The following is a 22,227-nucleotide window of genomic DNA, read 5'->3' on the forward strand; positions in this document are numbered from 1 at the left end:
CAGGATGACCTGAGATACAGAAAATAAGCAAAATGACAGCAAAAGCTGTCCTCCCACCAAGCTGTGAAGGGGGAAGTGGCAATCCCTGTTCCAGGAAGCTGTGCCATTCCTGGAGAGCCCCCTCCTGCACAGTCAGATATAGGACGATCTAACCTGACTCACTTTTCCACCCACTGTATTTCCTAAGCATTGATTAGATTTTGCAATCAGAGATCAATTGATAATTTCATAAAACTAAGTGAATGGTTGTCAAGACTAATCAGCCTGGTATGGTGTGTATGCATCGACCTTCAATCCCAGGAGCACGTGTCAAAGATAAAGTGCCTCTTTGCAAAGCCTCTCCCTCCCACTCTCCCCAGGCTATTGCTGTTTATGAACCGAGCTTTTGTTTAATTGGTTACAGCAAACAGGGAAATAAATAATACCAATACTCAGTCTGTCTCTAGTGACTCCCAGATGGCCATGGTGAGCAAGCTTTGCTCTGCAAGCAGCCCTCAGGAAAAGTTTGTAAGTCTGCTATGAGGGAAAAAGCACACTGACTTCCAGCTCCACTACAGAGGACTGCATTTCTCCTGTACTTTAGTAAGGGGAGTGAAGTAAGAATCGTGTGAAAAATTTATTTGCGCCTTTTCAATTCATATTGCAGAGCTGGCTGTCTTTTCCTCTCCAGATCCTCAGCGTGAACTGCAAGGACATGACACAGGCAAGGCTCATCCCATGTGTTGTCCTTCCTCTTTTCCATTCCCCCTTGACCTACAGTTGTCCTTGAAAGACTATCAATATTATCCAACATTTACAGACATGAGAAGGGAGCAAGAGAATTAAATTACTAACATGAAAATTGACTGAAATCTTTCAAGAGCATCACTGTATTTCATATCTGTTTCCATTTGCTCATCATTTTACACCAAGTAAATGTAGCAATTCCTTTTCACTTGCATCTCCACATATGCTTTTCTGCAATTTGTTATTCCTAGAGCTTGAAAAACTTACAAGCCATGCAAATTCTTTCCTACTGCCAGAGATTTCCACGTACAGACATTAATTTTCTGAGACATCTTCACAGTGCATAGCCACTAGTGCTCGGATCCCAGGCAGCTCCTCCTCTTCCAACAGATGCTCAAAGCATTCACAAGGTGGTAGTTACTATGCAGCGATTGGTCAGTTAAAGCACCAAGTCCTGTTGGACCTATTTCCATGTTTGATCATGGCTCCCAAACTGTTGTAGCTAGAGGCTTGCACAGTTTCTGCAAGTCCTCACACAACATCACAGCAGCAAAACAGTTCAATTTCACATAGACTGGAAGAGAACTCAAAGTGCTGATTGACTTAGAATTCCCAGCTGAGGTTCCCAGGAACCCTGTGTTGCACAATGCTTTCACAGTCACCTCTACATGGCTCTCTAATCATGGAAAAAATAAAAGCCCTTTTGACTTTGGTATAAACATGGCATGAAGCGTGAAATTAACCCATGTTGTACATCATTTGGAATAACCACTTGTGTGCAGATTCTAGTCTAAGTAATTAGCCAAATAATTAATAATCTGCTAAATAATTAGCACACAATTAGGTGTGGACAAAAATCAAGTGCCTAATTAAGTATGTGTTCCTTGAGTTTGTGTTGTACTGAAGAAGATCAGAATGCAAACTATATTTTAAGCCCATAATTGCACATTCTGGCTGGTGTGGCTTTGGAATAGCTTTTCTAATGATGTCACACGTGCCTTAACGTTATTTCGAAGGTGTTTCTCTTGATTAATAGCAGGCCTGTCTCTAACTTCTTAGAGCATCTGTCCCCAAGAACTTTACAAGAGATAGGATTTACTACTGTTAAAATCCACCTCCAGAAACCCATTGTGGACAAACAGAACCACGTGTCCAGGGGATGCCGCATTGCATTCATTGTGGTTCTAGAGGGAAATATTGTGCATGATGGCCTTAATTCCCTTACCTGAGTTGTCTTGCTCTGGATGTACCATCATTCAATCTATTTCAAGCAAGACTTTTCACCTTAAGTTTGCTATGGGACGGGATAGTGGTTCAGTGTCCAGATGGAGATCAGGGATGAGTGGTGTCTCTCATCTGGGACTTGGACCAATGCTCTTTAATAGCTTCATCAATGACATCAACAGTGGCATCAAGTGCACCTCAGCAATTTTTTTTGTTACGAGTAGGGAAGCATTAGCACAGGTTGCCCAGAGATGGGTGGATGCCCCATTCCTGGAGACATTCAATGTCAGGCTGTACTGGACTCTGAGCAACCTGATCTATCTGTAGGTATCCCTTTCCATTGCAGGGGAATTGGACCAGATGAATTTTAAGGGTCCCTTCCAACTCTAATGATTCTGTGATTCTAAGAGTTGATGGCACTGGATAACCTGGAACTTTCTAAAGGAGGAAGGAACATACTCCCTGAAGATTTTTTTTTCTTGGATTTGCTTCTTTCCATTTCTCAGAGTTGCACAAGAAAATGCTCATTAATCAAAATGAGAGGAAGCTGTTTTTGCCCACGGTGAAAACCAGCAGTGCTAGCTCTGTGAGGTAAAGCCACGAGAATCCAAAAGCCTTCTCCAAGATGTCAGCAGATGGCCACCTGGTAGAAGGACATTTAGTGTTATGCCTCACCTCCAAACTCACTGATGAATTGATGCCTTACACACCTTCTTCTCGCCTTCCAAAGAACTATTCATCATGGGAGGCAGGACAGCAGGCAACCTGGCTAAGTGGCACAATAAGCAAATCCTGTCTCTTGAGAGGTGTGTTCTGTACAGCTTCCAGCACACATGCAGGTCTCCATCTGCAGCCGTGCTGAGCCAGTCCTCCCCTGGATGGGTGTGGGGAAGGAAGCTTTGGCTGCATTTTTCCCCCTGAGGCTGATGTGATATATTAGGTGGAGGTGACACATGGGTCAAGTGAGCACCTGTTCTCCCGAGGCCTCAGGGAGCCTTACTAACATGGGAAGAATTTGTTTTAACAGCTAGAATCTGGGGGAGATTATCACTATACATTCTCTCCCTGGGAGTTGTAAACTGCTGGAATTCACGTCTGCCCTTTGGGATGCTGAACAGAAGAGAGGAAAGGTCTCTCCACAAGGACAGGAGGAAGGGCTTTGGCTCTATAAAGCCAGGCTCTGTGTCAGCTTTCAGTGTGGATTACAGAAGTTGATGGATATCCTTGATATGTTAAGGGTGACAATGAAAACTCTCCACCAAGGAACCTGGAGTAGAGAGCTGAGCCCATTTTGTGTAATTCAGAGGATTTGACATTTTGTTAAGACAAGGGATAACTTCCATTTAACAATCACTCGAAAAGATGCAGCTAGTGTCTCATGTTGTCAGTGCTCAAGGAGCATTTGGATAATGCCCTCAATAATATGCTTCAACTTTTCATTTATCCCTGAAGTGACCAGACAGCTGGACTGGATGATTTCATAGAATCATAGAATCAAAGAATGGCCTGGGTTGAAAAGGACCTCAAGGATCGAGTCTCAACCCCCCCTGCTAAGTGCAGGGTCGACAACCACTAGACCAGGCTGCTACATTTCTGAAGGTCCCTTCCAACTCAACTATTCTATACAAGAATTGAACATCCCTTCTAATTTTGCAGCACTTGTATGAAGTTAGTTGTTGTCCTTGCCATCTTCCAATATCTGGACATGCAGTGCAGAGACCCAACCTGGTGTTTGCACTTTTTCAAGGGCCACATCTAGGCTCAAGTAGTGCTGGAGACTAGAGAGGAAGGAGGAGTTTTAGAGATCATTTTGGAAGAGAAACCAGTCTTTGGTCACACAAAAACACCCTGGAGAATTTTAATGTCTGAATTGCTTTCTAGGAAAAGGGAATGGGGAAAAGACAAATGCAGTCAGGATGAGAGGAATCAGCATTTTTCCCCACTTGTCTTTAAAATGTTGATTTTATTTGGGCTTGAAATGACCCTTTTGATATTTCCTTTAATATCTTTGTCTTACTCAGTCTAGTTTTAGTAGTCAGAAAAGCTACTCTTTCTCTGGCTCTAAATGAAAGTCATTTTGTTGTTCTGGTTTCCATTTAACTAAAAAAAAAAGAAACAAAAAAAAAAAAAACTGGGTTATTCGCCAGCCGTGTTGGAATTGCTGCTCCCCTCTCATTCCTACTTCTGGTACTATTGGCATCAGTTCAGCAGATGAACAGAGCATTTCAATCTTCTAAAGCTGCCAATCCTGCACCTTTCAAAAACGCCAACTGCACTTACTATGATAGCGATGAATCCCTGAGCTGGTGACGGCAGAGCCCACAGACAGTGCCAGGAGCAGAATCCAGGCTGAGAAGCCTGAGCAGCTCCCTGGAAATCAGTCATGTCCATCTTGTTTTCCACTGGGATCAGCTGAACTCATCCCAGCCTCTCCTGATCCCTAGATGCAAGCACAGGCCACATCATTTGGCCCAAGGACTTTGCTCATCAGCAGCCCAGCTCATCCAGCTGTTGGAGAGAGCTTGGAGCAGCACATCCCTCCTCTGTGTACTGAGACAAAGGCAGGGAGAGTGGGAGTGATGTTTTTCGATACTACTTCTGCCAAACAAACTTCTGCCTTTCCTGCCAAATGTGCCCACCTCAAAGGAATAACACCCTTACACCACCTGCAGCTGCTGTTTCTCCAGCAGAGTGCCACTTGCTTGGAAATGGCTGGTTTCCACCACTGAAAATAAATTGAAGTCACTCGTAGTGGCAGAGATTCCTCCACGAAGAGGCACTGCACACAGGCAAGAGGACTGGGTCACTCAGACTCCTTCACCAGCCACAATCTGTCCTCCTATCCGCAGTGGTCCCAGTGGGTCTGGATAAATCCCTGCACATCCTAAAGCCTTTACTTAAGGCCATATAAACAACACCTCCCCCCCAGCTCCTGTGCAGCCGTCCCATTGATGCCAAGAAGGGATAGCCATGGTAATTAAAAGGTAGCAAAGCTCCTCGTCTGCATGAACAGGGGACGAGTCAATACAGTTCAATCTGCTGCTGAATTGACTGCAATCAATTTCTCTTTCTGCCCATCCAAGGCTGCAGCTGTAAAGCACTCGCAATCTGATCAATGGTGACCTTGAGAGCAATGAAGAGAGACAAAGCCACAGCGCAAACTGAAGGAGGGACGGGGAGAGCAGACATTAAGGGAAAGTAGAGCATAGCCCTCTTCTAGAGCAAAGCAGAGGTGTGTTGCTGTCGTGTGGTATCAGCCAGGGAAGCATGCTGCACATAGGGATGTGTTCTTTCACCAGCCCTCCAGAAAGAGCAAAGCTATCATCCCACTCACGGGCTGCATCATCAGAAAGAGGGCTTAACCACAGGGTGGGATGGTTCTTGCCCAAAAGGCATTAGAAGTGATACTGATACGTCACCACTCCTTACTTCTCATCTCCATGCTGCAGGAATGGAATACTCCCAAAGGCAGTGCCAGGCATCCAAGGTAGCCCAGCATCCACACTTGGCTTTGGGATGAGTCTGCCCATCTCAGGCAGCTCCTGCAGAGATATCCAAGGAAATAAAACAAGATTGTGTCTTAGCACTTGCTCTCACACTCCCAACCAGCTCCATCCCAACCCAATCACTGGTAATGAATTAATAATTAATCAATCACTACCTGATTTCATTTTCAGCTTGCAAGATGAGAAAAAGAAATGAGATCTTAAAATAATACTCTGCAATGGGTTGTGTCTGTCTCTAGCAAATGCAATTTAACTGCCTTAATGAAATGCTAATTGGTAGAAAATATATATAAAAAACATCCTGAATACTACTCTAATTAAATTTCCTTTTTCCAGATCTGCAAAGCAAAATGCTCAGTGCAGAAAGAACAGTAAACAGGCGCAAAAGCTGTCCTTTTCAAGAGGGGGTAAAACTACAAAGAACGGAACGAGGGTTCTTCGGGAATAACACCATTGTTGTTCCTAATTGTGTGCGTGTGTTGTGTGCGCATGTGGCACAGCAAAATAAAAATGATGTTTATGGAGAGCTGCCTGCTTCTTTGCTGATGGACTGGAGGCGCTGATCTGACAATTAAAGCATCATCTCAGTAATAGCCATAAATAAACAGGCAGCATTAGAACAGACTTGCAATAAAGATGATATTAAAAGCAGAACAAAATGAGAAGCAGCTCTGAATGGGAAAGGGTGAAGTGTAAGTCACGTTGATTTGTTCTTTCTTGCAGATAAGGAAACAATGAGATGTCCTTACAGTGGACCCCAACACTCAGCAAAGCTACTATAAAAAAAAGTGAAGGACGGGTCTCTAACAAGGGGCAGTGAGTTTGTAAATGGCTTTTAATCAGAAAGAGGGAGGAAAAAAGGGAATAAAGTGGACACAAAGAGAGCTGGTTAGAAGTCTTCCATGGAAACTTGTGTAGGAAAATATTGATTTGTCAAAATTTCAGGTTCTTGCAGGCCAGGGTCAGTTCCAACCCATCTTCTGTAATTCATAGAAGTTCTGAATTGTCAGAAATGTGACACTGTCAGAATGTCAAGTTCCCAATTTCAAGCTGGAATAGCTTTTCATATAGAAATTGTATATCGCTACAATAAGAAGAAAAAAAGATTTAAGAAAAAAACCCACAAAAACAATACCTCATTTACCAACACAAAATGCCAGCTGACCTAACACAGCTACTGTCCACTCCCCACAAATTACTGACCTAGGAACTCTTCTAAAGTTCAAAGCCTTCGTTCTCTTTTGGAGAAAAGTGCTGACACTCCAAGAACTCCCCTAAGTAGGAGAGCAGAGCAGCATCCTCTGCTGTGATGGACATGCTGCAGCACAAACCTGTCCATAGCAATTCCATCAGCAAGACATTGTCTGCCTCTCTCATGTAGCATCAGGGTTCTCCAGCAAGCACCACCACTAACAGCAGCTTGAGCCTAGTAGTCCACACGGAGAGCACACTACACTTGCTCCAGGCCCTATCTGTAGTACTATCTTTAAACCCAACTTGCCAGCTTTAAGAGAGCCTTTAAATGCCTTTGTAAATAGCTTTTCCAGCTGAGTATAATTACCTTAATTAAAACCCCACCTCATCCTTCTGACTGGAATGGCACACGTAATCACTGTGTTTATCTTAATGATCTCATTAGCAGCTGGATCAGAAAGTCCTTCAGCACCTCTGCCAATGGGCTGAGACCTGGATGAGTGTCATGTGAGAAGTCACACATCTGCCTCTGAGGATTGAACATGTGTGCTGAGGTTTTGGGCTGGATGGGTGGACAAGGTATCTTCATCTTCTGTTTTACACAAGCCTTGCTAATTTCTGGCTCCCCCTTTCTTCCATGGTATTGGAATCACTTGAAACTCTGAAGACCGGGCTTGGGTGTGTCCTAATGTCTTCAGAAGGTAAAGGGTGTCTAGGCTTTTTATGCCTAGCGGAGGAACAGATAGCAAGATAGTGATTGCTATGTGGTAGCAGAAAATACTTTTGTTCCATGGTTAGAGCAGGTAGGGGGTGTTCATTGGCCACTAGTCTAAACAGAGCAAGCCAATTTTCTTTCTGTGTCCCAAGGAGTTGCTTATGGGGCTTAGAAAGCAGAGAATAGCCACTTCGGATATGCATCCTACTTACCTTGTGTCTGCTTTTTATGGATACATCATGTAAAGCTGTCCACTCCTTTCCTTTAGCTGTTGCTATCAGGCTCACAAAGTCCAGAGGTAGATTTGACCACTTACACTTGCTCTGCGTTAGATAATGGGACTGCTGGGGCAGCAGATTATTCTAAAAAGACCTTTTCTATTTCCAGCTCCCACATCCTCGTTCCGCTCAAGCGGAAGGGGGACCTCAGTTTTTGGGCTGTAGGCTGGTGAGAGCTGAAGTGAGGCAGCAGCAAAGTCCGGCCAAAGGGATCTGGGAGACTGGCTGCTTCTTCCTCCTCATAGGCTGTGCAGACACCAGCACTGCTTCTTCTTCCTTGCTGCCATGAAAATTGCCTTATTGAATTTTTAAATAAACTGTGCTGGTTGGAATATCTAAAGAGCCTTTGCACAGATCCTGACAGGGTCCTTTCTTTCTTTCTTTTTTTTTTTTTTTTAAATTAAAAATCTTGGCCTCAGGCGAAATGGAAATGTCTTCAACTTTGCAATCAGTGCTCATGTAACATATCTGAAACGCAGTTTATAAACTGGTGATTTGATGGGATTTATTCCTGGGGGCTGTAATGAATGGATTTGCAGATTCTTAGAGCCCAGGATGACATGACACAAATTGCTACCAATGACCATCACAAGGGACGAGGGGAGAATGGGGGAGGAAAAGAAAAGAGCAGTCCAGTTCTAATTGCTGAGTTACACATGGGAATCACATTGTCTCCTTACATCCTCCTCTGTATCTTTGACCTACCAAGACGTCAAGTCTGTGCTGAGGGCAACACATTTAGGAAACGAAAGAAAAAATATGACCAAGTGGAAAACTTCTATGAGTTGCAGGACCAGTGACCTGCGTGCACCATCTGCCTGATGGAGGTGGGAAATTAAAAACTAAGGACCTGCTGCTAAAGGCTGAGTGTGAACAGTCACAAGGAAGCTGCTGAGGAGAAAGAGGCTTGAACTGTGCCTTGAGGCAGCTGTCCCCACTCTCTGAGCTGGATCTTCTGATTAGCTAAGGCCAAAGGGAAATCTGGCTGAGAGATGGCCAGGGAAAAGAGGGAAAGTAGAGTAAAATACCTTGTTTGCCTTTCCTCTCTCAAGGATACAGCTCCACTGGCCTTAGCTAAGGATGAAATGGATAATGAAATCACTAACGTCCTTGGGTTAAATGGGTCGAGAACATGAAGGGAGGGAGCCACTGAGGTAAGACTGAATGTTGAGCAGAGCAGCAGAAGAGCTGACCACAGAGATCCAGTGAGGCCAGAGCTGTGTAGAGGAGAAGCTGAGCACTGAGGCTCTTTGCTGACGCCATCCAGAGCATGCAAAGACAAGTGATGCAGAGATCATCTGTCATTACTAATGCAAGGCTAATGCAAGCTGTGAAAGCCATACATCATTGTGCAAAGCTGGATCGGATGCTTCAGGGATGTTGTCTTGGAGATAGAGCCCCTCGGCTGCAGATCTTTCTCCTCGGCACTGACACACCAGGCTCAGCTGTCACCTGGTGGGATCATCTCACCTGGAACAAGCAAGGAGGGAATGTTCCCTGTCCCCAGAGGGATGTCCCACATCCTAAGTATTTGGAAATTGCACCTCACAACAAACAACGTGCTGTCCTCACAGCCCTGTAATTCACACCTGCGTATCCCACAAGCATCACCTTATTTTTTCTTCACGCAGCTAATCCAAAGGCAACCCTGATCTCTGCCAGCCCATGCCTGACCAGTGCCAACCCGCTCTCCTCATCCCACCACATGACACACGGACCACCTTTAGACACACAGCAGCACTCAGCAGAGTGTGTGCGGAAGGAAAGCTCAGAGTTGCAGCAGGAGGAGGAACGGGCTCCTAGGCAGATTGCACAATGCCTGTGAGGTCAAAAGTATATGAGCTGTGGGGTATCGGAGCTAAGCTGTAGGGCAGGGAGAGGAATGTGCTGAGATGCTGAGCACTGCTCTGGGAAAGGAAGCAGGTCGGAGCAGAGCTGGGCTTCACAGTTTGAGGCAGGCCTGGGAAATGTTGTTTTTGCTCTGCCTCTCCCCCCGCACTGTAAATGATTCTTATCCATCATTATTATGTCACTGTGCATGGGGATGGCCTAAGGGCTCTGTGGAGGTCAGCAAGCTGATCCATAAAAAGGCGCCCAGCAATCAGCTGACTTTGTTGTGCACTGAAAAGGAGCGGGTGAGATCTTTAAATCTCTGGAATCAGAAACTGCTTGGACCATTCGTAGCCTGAAACTGCAGTTTTCAGCATCCATCATTTCTCTAACGGCTTCTCAGGATCTATTTGATATGACTTCTCTCAGGGTTCTCTCAACCAAAACTGAAAATTCATTGAAAAATCTTTTTTTTAAAAAAAAGGAAATGTAGTCAGTTTCAATATCTTCTTCACTCAAAAGTTTTGGGGGAAGGGAGGTTTGGACACTGTCCAGAAGCTATCACTGGTGTGAGATGGAAAATGACAGTTCTCTAGTTTGCAATGTCTTTTCTCATTCTGTAGCTTAGCAAATTATGGGATTCAAGGGCTTTTTGTTTGCTTTGTCAATACATGACAAGAAGAAAGAGAAAGGTTTGCACCCTGTTAAAAGAGCAAGTTTCACTTGATTGAAAGAGATTGGTTTTCTATATGTATTTTACTTATTTTGACTTTGCAGAGGACTTGAAATTTCATCCTTGCAACTTGCTTCGGGATATGACCATTTTTCAAACTCACAAAAATGTTTGGAGACAGATAACCCAGCACAGCTGTGCTACCCTGGAAAACGAGAGGCTCTCTCTGTTGCCTTACACGTCCCCAAAGCATTGTGACAAACTGGTGAAAGGTGAATGAGTTCTTTCCACTGCCTCTCAAAACCTCTTTTGCTCTGGATCAAGTGTATATGCATTGGTCCATTGTGGTGCCTGCAAACAGCTTCATTTCCCACTGCCAAGCTGTATTTAAGGGTAGTCAATGCCTTGCTATGGCATGTCCTCAGGAAATATTTCGTCTCCTGGTTGAATCCAGAAACAAGTGGTGTCTGATGGGCAGCCTGGTGACAAAACTCCTTGTGACTTGTTTAATGACCCCAGAAACAGAAGAATCCCTTTCTTTCACAGCAAAGGTGCCTTAAAGCCTCATCTGGAGAAGATCCCATGTGGGTGGAAGACCATCATGAAGCTCAACCCCACGGGATGCTACACTCTGACCTCCACAAGCAATGAGGAGCACCGAACAGCAGCCTGGATAGGGCTTTATCCAGAAGGATGGAGAGAGGAGAGGTAAATACAGAGAGTGTGCAACCAAAGGGCAGAAAGACTGTGGGAGGGTTTCGTCATTCCCCTGTCTAGAAGATATTTCTCCGTTGACTCTATTTAAAGTCAGCCTCAGGCTTGTGGGCTTGGAGAGCTTTTAGCAGATGAAAGAACTCACTCATCAGGCGGAGTTTTTTTGATATATATTTTTTTCTCCCCAGCTCTCGCCGCTCTGTTTTAAAGCCATTTCAGCAATTGTTGAAAACTGTCAGATGCCTTTGACAGATCAATACCTTACCGTGGAATTTGCATGGCCTGTTAGCCAATCAAAATGCAAATTGGGGATACATTTAAAACACGAGCCCCCAATTTGTCTTCCAAACGCTGCTGGAAAGTCATGAAAGCAATTTAGCTGTTCCTGGGACTGCACCTTGTCTCGAGCCTCACTTCTGGCAAAGCTGCAGTATTTATTATTACTTATTTTATTTTATTTTTTTTTTGCCATGCGGGAATGTGAGTGTGTGTATGTGCACACGCTACGGGCGTCGTTTCCAAGCTGTGAGCATAAATCTTCCTTTCTGACAGAGTGAGATTTATGGCCCTGCCACGAGGCTCCCAGCACCTCCCAGCCCAGCGACACAGCTCGGGATGGGGATGGAGCAAGGGACGGCTCGGGCTCCCTTTGCCTTTCCCAGATGGCACCGGGGTTTAGAGACAGAGCAGCGCCAACAGCTCACACTGCGGCAATAATGAGAGCTGTTTAATGAAGGTTGAGTCAATAAAAACATGCTCCCCTCTCAACAAATGAATGCTTTTATTCCTCCTCCTTGCTTTTCCCGCTCGGAGCTTTGTGTGAGGGGAAACTGCCGGATCGACATCACAAGAGACGAGCGTCTTTGGTTTGGCCCTGGGTAGGGCAGCTGGTGTCCTGGTGGCACAGGTTGTTGTGTTGGTCCCTGTTCCTGCTCCTCAAGCTGAGTGAGCAAGTCTGCCTCCAAGCATTCGCCCCCAGCCAGCAGCATCCATCCATCCATCCCACTCTGGGAACCCGCTCTGAGCCTGCTTAACTGGTTTGATGTCTTTTTCTAATAGAAAACAGTTTTTTTTCCCTCCTCTTAAACCTTCTGAAACAAAAGGCCTGCTTTGTCTGAAAATAATTCATTTCCCCCGAAAATATTCCTCCCCCCATTATAAACCTACGGTTTTGATTTAAAGCTACCTGCAAAGGTGATTTTGTCTTTAATGAGAACTTGAAATGCTCTATGCAAGACAGAAAGCCTGATCAGCCCATTCGTCAGCTGGAAATGACATTATTTCATGCAGACTCATGCATGAAAATTTACCTATATTCTTTTTTAAACTGGTTTGGAAACAAAAGGCCCTGTCAGCTGTTATCTACCCATAGAGCTGTCTATTTCTTAAAGTTGGGCTGAACCCACTGGCAACTCATTATGGATTGCTTCTTCCCCTGGAGACCTGGGAACGTGCAGATTCTGCTGCGTGGGACCTTTCCTGGCATCCAGTGCAGGATGGTTATGCTGGAAATGATCTTCCAGTGGACTGGGTTCCCTCCAAAAGAAATTCTTTCACACCTATCAGATTTGGTTAACAAAATGAAATGGGTAAATCTTCACTGTGAGATTATTCAGTGATTTTCAGTTGTTCCTCCTCGGCGATTGATTAGTTTTCCACTCCCCGCTTTCCTTGAAGGTCTGGGTTCTCCCTCTCCCTGCAGTCTGCTCTCGTCTGGCTCACCGAGGCAGCCAGATGGTGTAATTTGCAGGTACCTCCACAGCACTTACTTGTCTGACATGCCCGAACTGATTGAAACATGCACAGAAACATTTGAAACCTCATTGAAAGGGTCTGGATAAAGTCCTGGAATGTGATAGATCTGCGAGGCAGACCAGGCACACTCAACCACCCCTAGAGACTGCATGAAAACCCAGGGGAAAGAGTTTGTGTGTGCACATCTGTGCATGGAGAGGAGGTTGTGTATGGGGGATTACTATAGACCTTTAGATGGCTATTTCCCAGTAAATAAATACAGTGTGGTTGCTCATACTGCATTTGTATGTGGATGTGTATACTACTGGGCACACAGAACTCCCCCATTTTTGTCAGTCTCTGTGCCACATGCGTGTGCTGTAGGAATGTGTGGGTACACCAGGACGTGCCTGGCATGCACAGACCACACCAGTGTTTGAAGCCAGCATGCCTGCAGAGAATGCAAGTGGCAAAGAACAGATGCTCATGTGCACAGGGTTTCTGGCTGCATGCACAGCACTGCTCCGTGCACACTGCCTGCGGGCAGAGGTCGGGTGTGGGCTGTGCAGCTGATGGCCTCGATGGCTGATGCTGGTTGGTTCCTCCAGTTGGAAAACTGTAGACAACTTCCCCTCAGTGAGTGCACGCAGGAGGCTGTGGGAGAAAGGTGCCACACGTTTTTGTCACTGGGACAGGCTGCCCAGGGAGTGGTGGAGTCACTGTCCCTGGAGGTGTTCCAGAAGTGCAGAGATGTGGCACTGAGGGACGTGGTAAGTGGGCATGGTGGGGTGGGTTGGGGTTGAGCTTGGTGATCTTAGAGGTCTTTTCCAGCCTTAATGATTCTGTGATTACCTCGAGGTCAACATTATCCACATACTGTGATTCCACGGTTTCACCTTTTCTCTTATGCCTTTGTGCCCTCAGTGACACCTGAGCACCTTGGAAGTGTGCCGAGAGAGATGTGCATGGAAAATGCACCAAAGCAGATTTAAAAGTAATTTTTTCCTGGGCATCTCCTGCTTCTTCCTTTCAGGGTACCCTGTCAGATGTGAAACGATTGGTGAAGGGTCAGTGTGCGTGATGCTGGGCCAGCTCCTGGGGAGATGCCTTCCAGTGCTTGAAGGCAGCTTATGAACAGGAAGGGAAGAGACTTTTTACATGGTCTGATAGTGACAGGACAAGGGGGAATGGCTTTAAACTAAAAGAAGGGAGATTTCAGTTAGCTGTTAGGAAGAAGTTCTTTCCTCAGAGAGCGGTGAGGTCCCAGCACTGCTGCCCAGAGCTGTGGGTGCCCCATCCCTGGAGGTGCCCAATGCCATGGATATGCCCTGGGCAGCACGATCTGGGGGGGGGGGGAACCAGCCCATGGCAGGGGGCAGAACTAGATGATCTTTAAGATCCCTTCCAACATAACCCAGTCTATGATTCTATGAGATCTGCAGCAACCACAGGGAGCAGAGCTTGCTGAGACCCTTCCGAGCAGTGGGCTGCAGAGAACTGAGTTAAAATGCTTCCAAATGTGGGAGGAGAGTCAGCGCTCAGTGTCTGGATCAGTGCATTCCAGGGAGGATGCCTGCTGCCATATGAATAAAATCTCCCCTGGAAATGTGTCTGTGAACTGCAGTGGCTTTGTAAACAAACACCTGGCAAGAACAGAATGGAATCAAGCACTGATTTAAATGCAGTTAGAAAACTGGCAGGAAAAAAAAATATATATATATTAATTGTATTTTATTGCTGGAATGAAAAATAAAACAAAACAGCAAAAAAGCCTTTCTCACGCTTCAGCTGGGACAGGAGGAGCTGAGCAAGGGGCGAGACATGCTCACACAGTGCCCTGTCATGCCGGGGCTGGCAGCACCCTGTCAGCACATCGTGAGAAGGAGCTCCATCTTTCTTTCTTACATGGCCTGACAGCTTTTCAGAAGAGATTTATACAGGGACAGATCGGAATATCTGTCATAGCAAACCACCGTGATCAAGAGAAATGAGGCGCTGCGCCTCCAAGCTGGGACCTCACGTTTCTTTTAGGGAGGGGAGTTGTTCCAGTGGTGGGCACAACCGTGGGAGCTGCCATGGGAGCGGACGGTCCCTGGGCTACATGGCTACGAGTTGTCAGTGCCGGGATTTATCTGACTGTGTACAGACATCTGGAGAGCACAGGCCTGCATCCCTGTGGCTTGGAGAGCCTCCCTTTATGATCAAGGCAGAGAAGCTGTCACTTCGAGAGCCCAATTCGTCTCTTTCTAAGGCAGACGTCTAAAGCAAGTCGTACGAATTGTGCTGCGGAATTGCTTATTTCTCTTTCCCAAATATAAGGGGAGTCTAGACAGCTCACTTGGCTGAAGGTGGTTGGAAGGGAGAAGAGGTGAGACTCAGCTCTAGTGTGGAGATGGGCCATCCCATGGCGTCTGCCCACAGCCCTGCAGGAGCACCACTGCAACCACTGGCACGAGGGGCAGTGATGCACGGGGCGTGCATCTCATGGCGGGCGGGTGGTCCGCAGTGCTGCGAGTTGCTGGGGTGCAGCCAGCGTATCAGGAATTTTAAACAAGCCCAGAGCGACGAAATTTCAAATTTGCCCAGATGGATTTAAAGGAAAAAAAAGTCATGGAAATTCTCTGATGGAAAGTCTCACCATTAGCATTAGGCGGCAAGTCTGCTCTGCTCGCCCCCTGAGCCACTCTGCTGTGACAAAGCCACGGGAGCATTTTACAAGGACAAAGGTTGCTGGCTGGTGAGCAGCAGCGTATTAACATGGAAATGACAGCAATCCATGTCAGAGCACGGTGCCCATGCAAATCTTTCTTAGGCTATTAGCAGGATGTGGAACGCGTCCTCAGATGTGGGATGCTAACGTGCAGGCACCGGGTGACTGGTTCGCAGCCTCACAGTGCTGAATGGCTGCTCTGAAGCAAACCTGCTATGTCGTATCACTGGGGGGAAGAAAGCAAAAAAAAAAGAGAGAGATAAAAAAAAAAACAGATTGCAATTCAGCCCCCTGCTTTTGCAGTGAAGCTCCTCTGGACCCCAGCTGCGGTGTAAATTGAGATTCCGCATGAATGCTGTTGCCTGCTTTCACTGCTCGTTGGGTGCAATTTACTTGTCTTATCCGATTTACACTATGCACTCAGGTTTGGAGCATAAATATACAAGCTCATATAACTATGCGAGCATCTTTTTTTTCTGTCTCCCATCTCTCACACCGGCCCAGATCCATCAAATTCAGAGGAGGAGACTTTAATTTTGGTGATCTTTCTCTTCTCACCCAAAGCCCCACTGATTTCTGTGCTGAGGCTTCCTAACCACATCGGTAGAGTTTTCCATTGGTTTTCATTTTATCCTCTGATTTGAAGGGTTTAAGTGGGAATTAAGTGATACCTAGGCTTTGAGCACAGTCCCCCCTCCTAGGGGTGAATTTCAGCCTAAATGAAAAGTGAATGCATTAGGAACATGCTCCCCAAGCATGAATAAATGTTCTCAGGGTGCTCCTTAACAACATACAATCTTCCACGCAACAGGTTCCTTTGCTTGGATTAACAACCTGGAGGAGAAGGATTAATATAATTGCTACTCCTCACCACAACCACAGAAAATAATCGCAATGAAGTTAAATAAAACCTTTGAAACCTGTCAGGGTTGGTTGTGGTTTTTTTTTTTTTTTGCACTGTTTCAGTCTGTGCATATCTTTCAGGAAGTTCTCTGATGTCAAGCAGGATGTGCAAGTATTCCCCTTCTCCTCCTCACTTTTCAGGAAGGTTTTTATGCTCAGGTCAAAAAAAAAAAACAGGAATTTTTCAGAGAGCAACACCCAAGCTGACCTTTCCCAGCCCAGTTTCACATATCACAGAATTGTAAGGGGTGGAAGGGACAACTGGAGATCATCTAGTCCAACGTCCCAAATATTTTAGATCATTCCATGAGAACAAAAAGAAGGGATCTATCTGATCTAGCTCATTTCAATAGTGGTCAAAAACTGTCACCAGGACCGTACCAGGGTAAGTGCAGCTGTATTTCCCATGTACTCTTTCCCAGGCCCCAGCGAACAGCAGCTGAGGGACTCCCTGAGCCAGAGGTGTTATCTTTGGTTTCTATGCTGTTGATGGACTTTTTTTCTTCTGTGAAGGTCCTAAAAGCTTCACAAAACATGTAGTCAGGTCGTAGAGCTGTGTTTCTTGTGAGTGCCAGAAGTTTACATAGGTTCCAAAAGCAAAGCATGAAACCACACCGTATTTCCATCTCTGGGTACACTACCAAACATCACACCTTGATGAGGAAATAAGAAAATCTCTTCTTCAGGAGACATTATGATTTTGATACACAGTGGATTTTTGTTGTTGTTGTTTATATATATATATATCTTTCTGGAATAAAAATATTCTGCAGCAAATATTGCAAGAAAAGCATTTCCCTGCAATCAGCAGCCCCTTGAAAATGGCTCGCAGTGCTCCTCCAACCCATCGCCATCAGTGCTGGTACCTGATTAGAGACAGATCTGATGTACTACAACGTATTTGTCCTGCTGCCCAGAAGTGGAACATCAGGAGCTGCTGGACTGTGACCAGTTGAGTAATTCTCAACAAATACATGGAAATAAACATAATCATCTTCATCACATTAATCACAGTCTCACAGGAAACCTTCATGGATTTCAGTGAATTCAGAGCCAGTCTGTTCATTATCCCTCATTCTCCGATGGCCCTGGACAGCCAGAGCAAAATTCACCCTTGTATAAAATCCAGCACAAGGCCAATGCATCACCTGCATGCCCTTAGCATGGTTCTGTGCTTTTAACCTCTGCAAGTTGACGTGGTGATGAGGCCTTGTAGGATCTGAGGAGACACACACAGTGAAGGCCAAGCAGCAGAGCACCAGATCTGTGCTTCTGAAGCCTTTTCCAACCTACAGGTCCTTTCCTTCCCTCTTTGGCTGTCAAGACCCTCTGCTTGTTACTAAGGCACTAAGGAATAACCACTTCACTTACATGGAAAGGTTTTCAACTCCCACAGAACATTCCCACTCTAGGAAACTTGTTTTAACACTTGCTTTCACCAGTACAAAAACAGCGGTAGAAAGCCAAGCCTGCTGGCTTCAAGAGGAAGAATAAGCCTCCATTCTGCAGCAAGCACCACGGGCTCTTTAAAGTCTTCCCAGAGCAGGAGTTAGTCTCTCTCTCTTTCTTTCCTTGATCACTTTGTGCATGTTTTCGTAGACCTGAACTTCTATTCTGAATTACTTTTGAAGCCGAACCTGTTACAAGTCTGCAGATCAGATCCTGGTTCATCTCACTGAATCATAGAATCATGGAATGGCTTAGGTTGGAGGCGACCTTAAAGATCATGTAGTTCCAGCCTCCCTGCCACGGGCTGGTTGCCAACCATTAGATCAGGCTGCCCAGGACCCATCCAACCTGGCCTTGAATGCCTCCTGAGACAGGGCATCCACAGCTTCTCTGGGCAGCCTGTGCCAGGGCCTCACCACCCTTGAGTAAAAAAATTCTTCTTAACATCTGACCTAAATCTCCCCTTCTTCAGTTTAAAGCCATTCCCCCTTGTCCTGTCACTAACAGACTATATAAAAAGTCAGTCCCCCTCCCAATTGTAAGATCCCTTTGCTCTTGTTTTGAGCCTATGCCGATGATAGGTACTGTCCTTCTGCAGCAAAGGCACTGTCAGTCCCTTTCCATCCCCATCACATATTAACTCCCTGAAAGGAGATTGTGGCAAGGTGAGGATCAGTCGCTTCTCCCAGGTAACAACAACAGGACAAAAGGGAATGGCCTTGAGTTGTTCCAGGGGAGGTTCAAGTTGGATATTAGGAAGAATTTCTTCTCATAAAGAGCAGCTGAGCACTGGCACAGGCTGCCCAGGGAGTGGTGGAGTCGCCATCCCTGGAGGTGTTTAAGGAAAGGGTATATGCAGTACTTAGAGACATGGTCTAGTGGGCAATATTGGTGGTAGGTGAATGGTTGGACTTGATTGTCTTAGAGCTCTTTTCCAACCTTACAGATTCTATGATTCAGATAGCTTCAGATCCACATAAACAGCTCTTCTGTGCAAGTGGATGAAACCTTTCTGCCTTGGCTTTGCCTAGGAGAGACAGAGAGATGCCCCTCAGGCACAATGAAAAGGACCCAACCAACGCTGTGATGACAGCACAGTAAAAATTCCTGGGCCCTAAATATTTTATCATCATAAAATAAACATAGATCTTCTCATCATGAAATATACATTAAAAAATGTTTAAACATGTTAATTATTAAACCAATATTGATTCATATTGGATGAAGCATTAACGGGTGGAGTTTGCAGGAGGAAAATTGGCAAATGTATTTAATGTCGAAAGAGCGCTTGCCACATATCAATATTCATCAGGCCTAACCACTAATAATCATAAAAGTGACATGCTGGATTTATAGCTCCTGTGTGTGAAGGCAAGCCTGTGCAAAGCGACAAACTGAAATATTAAGATGGGGGGGCACAAAAATTCAATTCTTTTTTTCACCGGCTCATCATTGTGATTTTATGGATAAACTGGGGATTTGTGCATGAGACTGAGCAAACAGGCTCTTGGGAGGCTGTTCTGGAGCAGGTTATCAGGAGGGCACAATCTGGTGCTCATGATCACAACTGGGGTAAGACTGCTTTGCAAAATAACTAGCATCACAGTACACAAGGAGGCGAATGTTGCTCATATATCCTCTCTTTGGACTTTTATTAAAAAAAATCTTAAATGGATTATCTGAAAGTGGGAGAGTGGAAAATGCATCATTTGCCACCTTTAGCATTGGCAGGGTTGAAGGTGAAGCTGGAGCGTGGGGAGTTTTACAGTGCAAGTCAGTTGCTTTGATTTGGGGTTGTAAATACTCCCCTGAGGAGAATTCCTTGTTCACTGCCTCTGCACAAATATTTTTTGCAGCATTTCTTCCACTGGAACATCTAGTTATGGTGATACTTTCTGACTGCAACACAGACAGACATGGAAGGTACTGGAGACCATAATTGCCATTGATATAGGAAGCTTTCTGAAGGTCCTTAATTTGATTTAGTTTTAAATGCAAATGCCCATCCAAACCACTGAAGGAGAAGGAACCCTTATGTGAATAGCCTGCCTCAGAACATTCCTGGCACTGTCATCTGGCATTGTTTTTCATTTCTATCTAGATACTCTTTTCCCTTGGTTTACCTCAAGGTGATCAGGTATACCAAGACCTGACTCCTCAATCTGCAATACTGTGAGATTATGTGAATTTAGTAGTATTTTTGTGATATGCTTGAGTCTGGTGGAGCTGTAGAATTGCAGAGTTCAATATATTTAAAACATCTTCTTGAGAAGAGTGTCTCCTTTTTTGATCTTTAAACAAAAAGCACAATGAGGTTCACTGACTGTGTTCAAGGACTCCAATTTAAATTTGTTCAGTCTACAAATCAAAAAAGAAATTTGTTTTCTTAACAGCCACCTCTGCAAACGCAGTATGGTACTAGGGAGTTAACAGGTGCTCTCTGCCTTGCATGCCAAATTTATTTAATACTTCTTATTTCTGTGCCACTTTGAAGGACTGATACAAGTTAGAAACAGCAAATGGACAGAAATCTTTCCTTCTGAGACTTGGAGAGGATTCCTACGACTACCAATGGGCAGAGTCAAGCCAAGAAATCTAGCTTACTGCTTCTTGGTCTTGGTGAGAGGGCTGGTACCTGACCTAACTGCTGGCATAATTTCCTGCTGATGTATAGGTGCATAAGCTGTTGCACAGACAACAAGAATGGTGAAAAAAAGGAGATTAGATGAGGAGGACATGACCACTACATTGACCAACTGCAACCCTGAAAACAGCCATCTTATAGGTCTTTATTCTCCCCCCTTTACCCATCAGCCTTTATTGCTGTCAGGAAAGAACTGCTATTCCTTTTTTTCTCACTACAAAACATATGCCAGTGTGACAGCAAATGTCAACCTTTTTCTGTGGGACAACACGTTCAAAGGCCAAAACCTTTAACATCTGGCAGCTGTAGTATTCTGTTGAACAACAGCTTTATTGTCAATGTTTATCCACTGGAGAAATGCTTCTGAGCCTATGCATAGAGATGATACACTAAATTGTCCATTTAATTTCCACTTACTGTGAGATTCGGCATACATTAAATAATATTTGATCATTAAAAGCATGTTTATGGACTCTCATATTGCTATCAGTGATACGTGACTAATACATAGTAAAGTGCATTTTGTCATGATCGGTTGATTTCAGAGTAATTTGTCATTGGCAATTGTTAGTCTGGGGGTTCTCTTCCACTCTCTCCTAATGCGGCTCCATAAGACGTGCCTGGAGGGAGTCCTGCTATGGTGGTGTCCTTGTTCAATGTCCTTGTCTAAAACAAGGTGTAGAGCAACCCACTCAAGGAGAGGTCCAAACTATGGGATGGGCCCTGGCACTGTTTTTTGGAGTGACACTGACTTCATTGGGAGCATCTAGGGAGTAAGAGGGATTTCTAGAGTGAAGAACAGTGCCATTCGTGTCTCTGGCATCCAGCTGGATAACATGACATGCCTCAATCAATGCACAGCCAAAAACAGCCTTTAAGAGCTGGCTGGACTGGTTTCCTAAGAAAAACATGCTGTTTTGGATGTGAGAACACCTATATCACCCTATTTTGATACACTATCCCATCCAATAGCATTTGAACTAATTGACCAATCGCAATCAACTGTGATATAGAGCTAGTAGCCTCAAAGACATTACATACTCACAAGTTTCATGAAAAAGTTAATTCCATCTGAGTTCCTAATTAACTACACACCCAGGAATTCAACCACAAGATACATATTCATGGAAAACGAGCTTCATTTCCACCGATCACAGAAGTAGCTGGCATCTTGATGGGATGTTCTCCCACTGGAAAACATCAATTTGTCAAAATCAAAACATGCTACAGGAACAAACGCTGCTTTCAGTAAAATTTCATTTGGAGACAGCTGTTTAGTCTGTGGTAACAGAATATTTAGTTGGTTGTTTGGTTTGTTTTTTGTTTGTTTGTTTGATTGTTTTTTTCAATGTGAGTTCTTTTTTTCAGTCATAAAATATTATCCTTCGCCTAAAGATACGTTATCATTCTTGCGCACAGAAAATAAGTGTGTGTAGGGGGTGGGAAGGGGTGGTGGGAGGTGGGCAGAGAACTGTTGGTGGTTTGCAAAAAATTTTCTTCTCAATGTGTACTGAAATAGAAAGTCTGAGTTCTGACCAGAGCACTAAAAAAGAGCTCTCCTGTACCCAGCTGCACTATCTGTGGTAATGGGCAGCTAAGTCTTCATCACGTGTTTACCCACTGTATCCAGATGATATCACCAATAATGCTCATCTAACACAAACACATCTGGCATTCAGGCTGAAAGCAAAGCCAGGTACTCCAGTTCTCCTTGCCTAAGTTTTTGGCAACCTAATGCTTACATCCCATTGCCAAGCTGTTAGTCTCTTTGGTAACCAGCAGAAGCTATGTCCCTCTAGCAGATGTACTACTGACGGGAGAATGCAGATCTCTCTTTGCTTGACAGTGTTGTTCCTCAAATCCCCCCTATATACTATCTCGATTATTTCAGCATTTCCTCTCTCCTAGACCAGGACCATCTCTTACC

General features: G+C 44.9%; 1 long non-coding RNA gene across 1 annotated transcript; it reads left to right on the forward strand.

Annotated features, from left to right (window-relative positions):
• Nucleotides 9,685-11,623, forward strand: LOC110406956. Its single transcript, XR_002443656.1, has 3 exons — nt 9,685-9,778; nt 10,693-10,854; nt 11,413-11,623. It is a non-coding gene; the product is annotated as an uncharacterized LOC110406956 (long non-coding RNA).

Source organism: Numida meleagris, chromosome 16 (assembly GCF_002078875.1).
Source record: "Numida meleagris isolate 19003 breed g44 Domestic line chromosome 16, NumMel1.0, whole genome shotgun sequence".
Lineage (NCBI taxonomy): Eukaryota > Metazoa > Chordata > Aves > Galliformes > Numididae > Numida > Numida meleagris.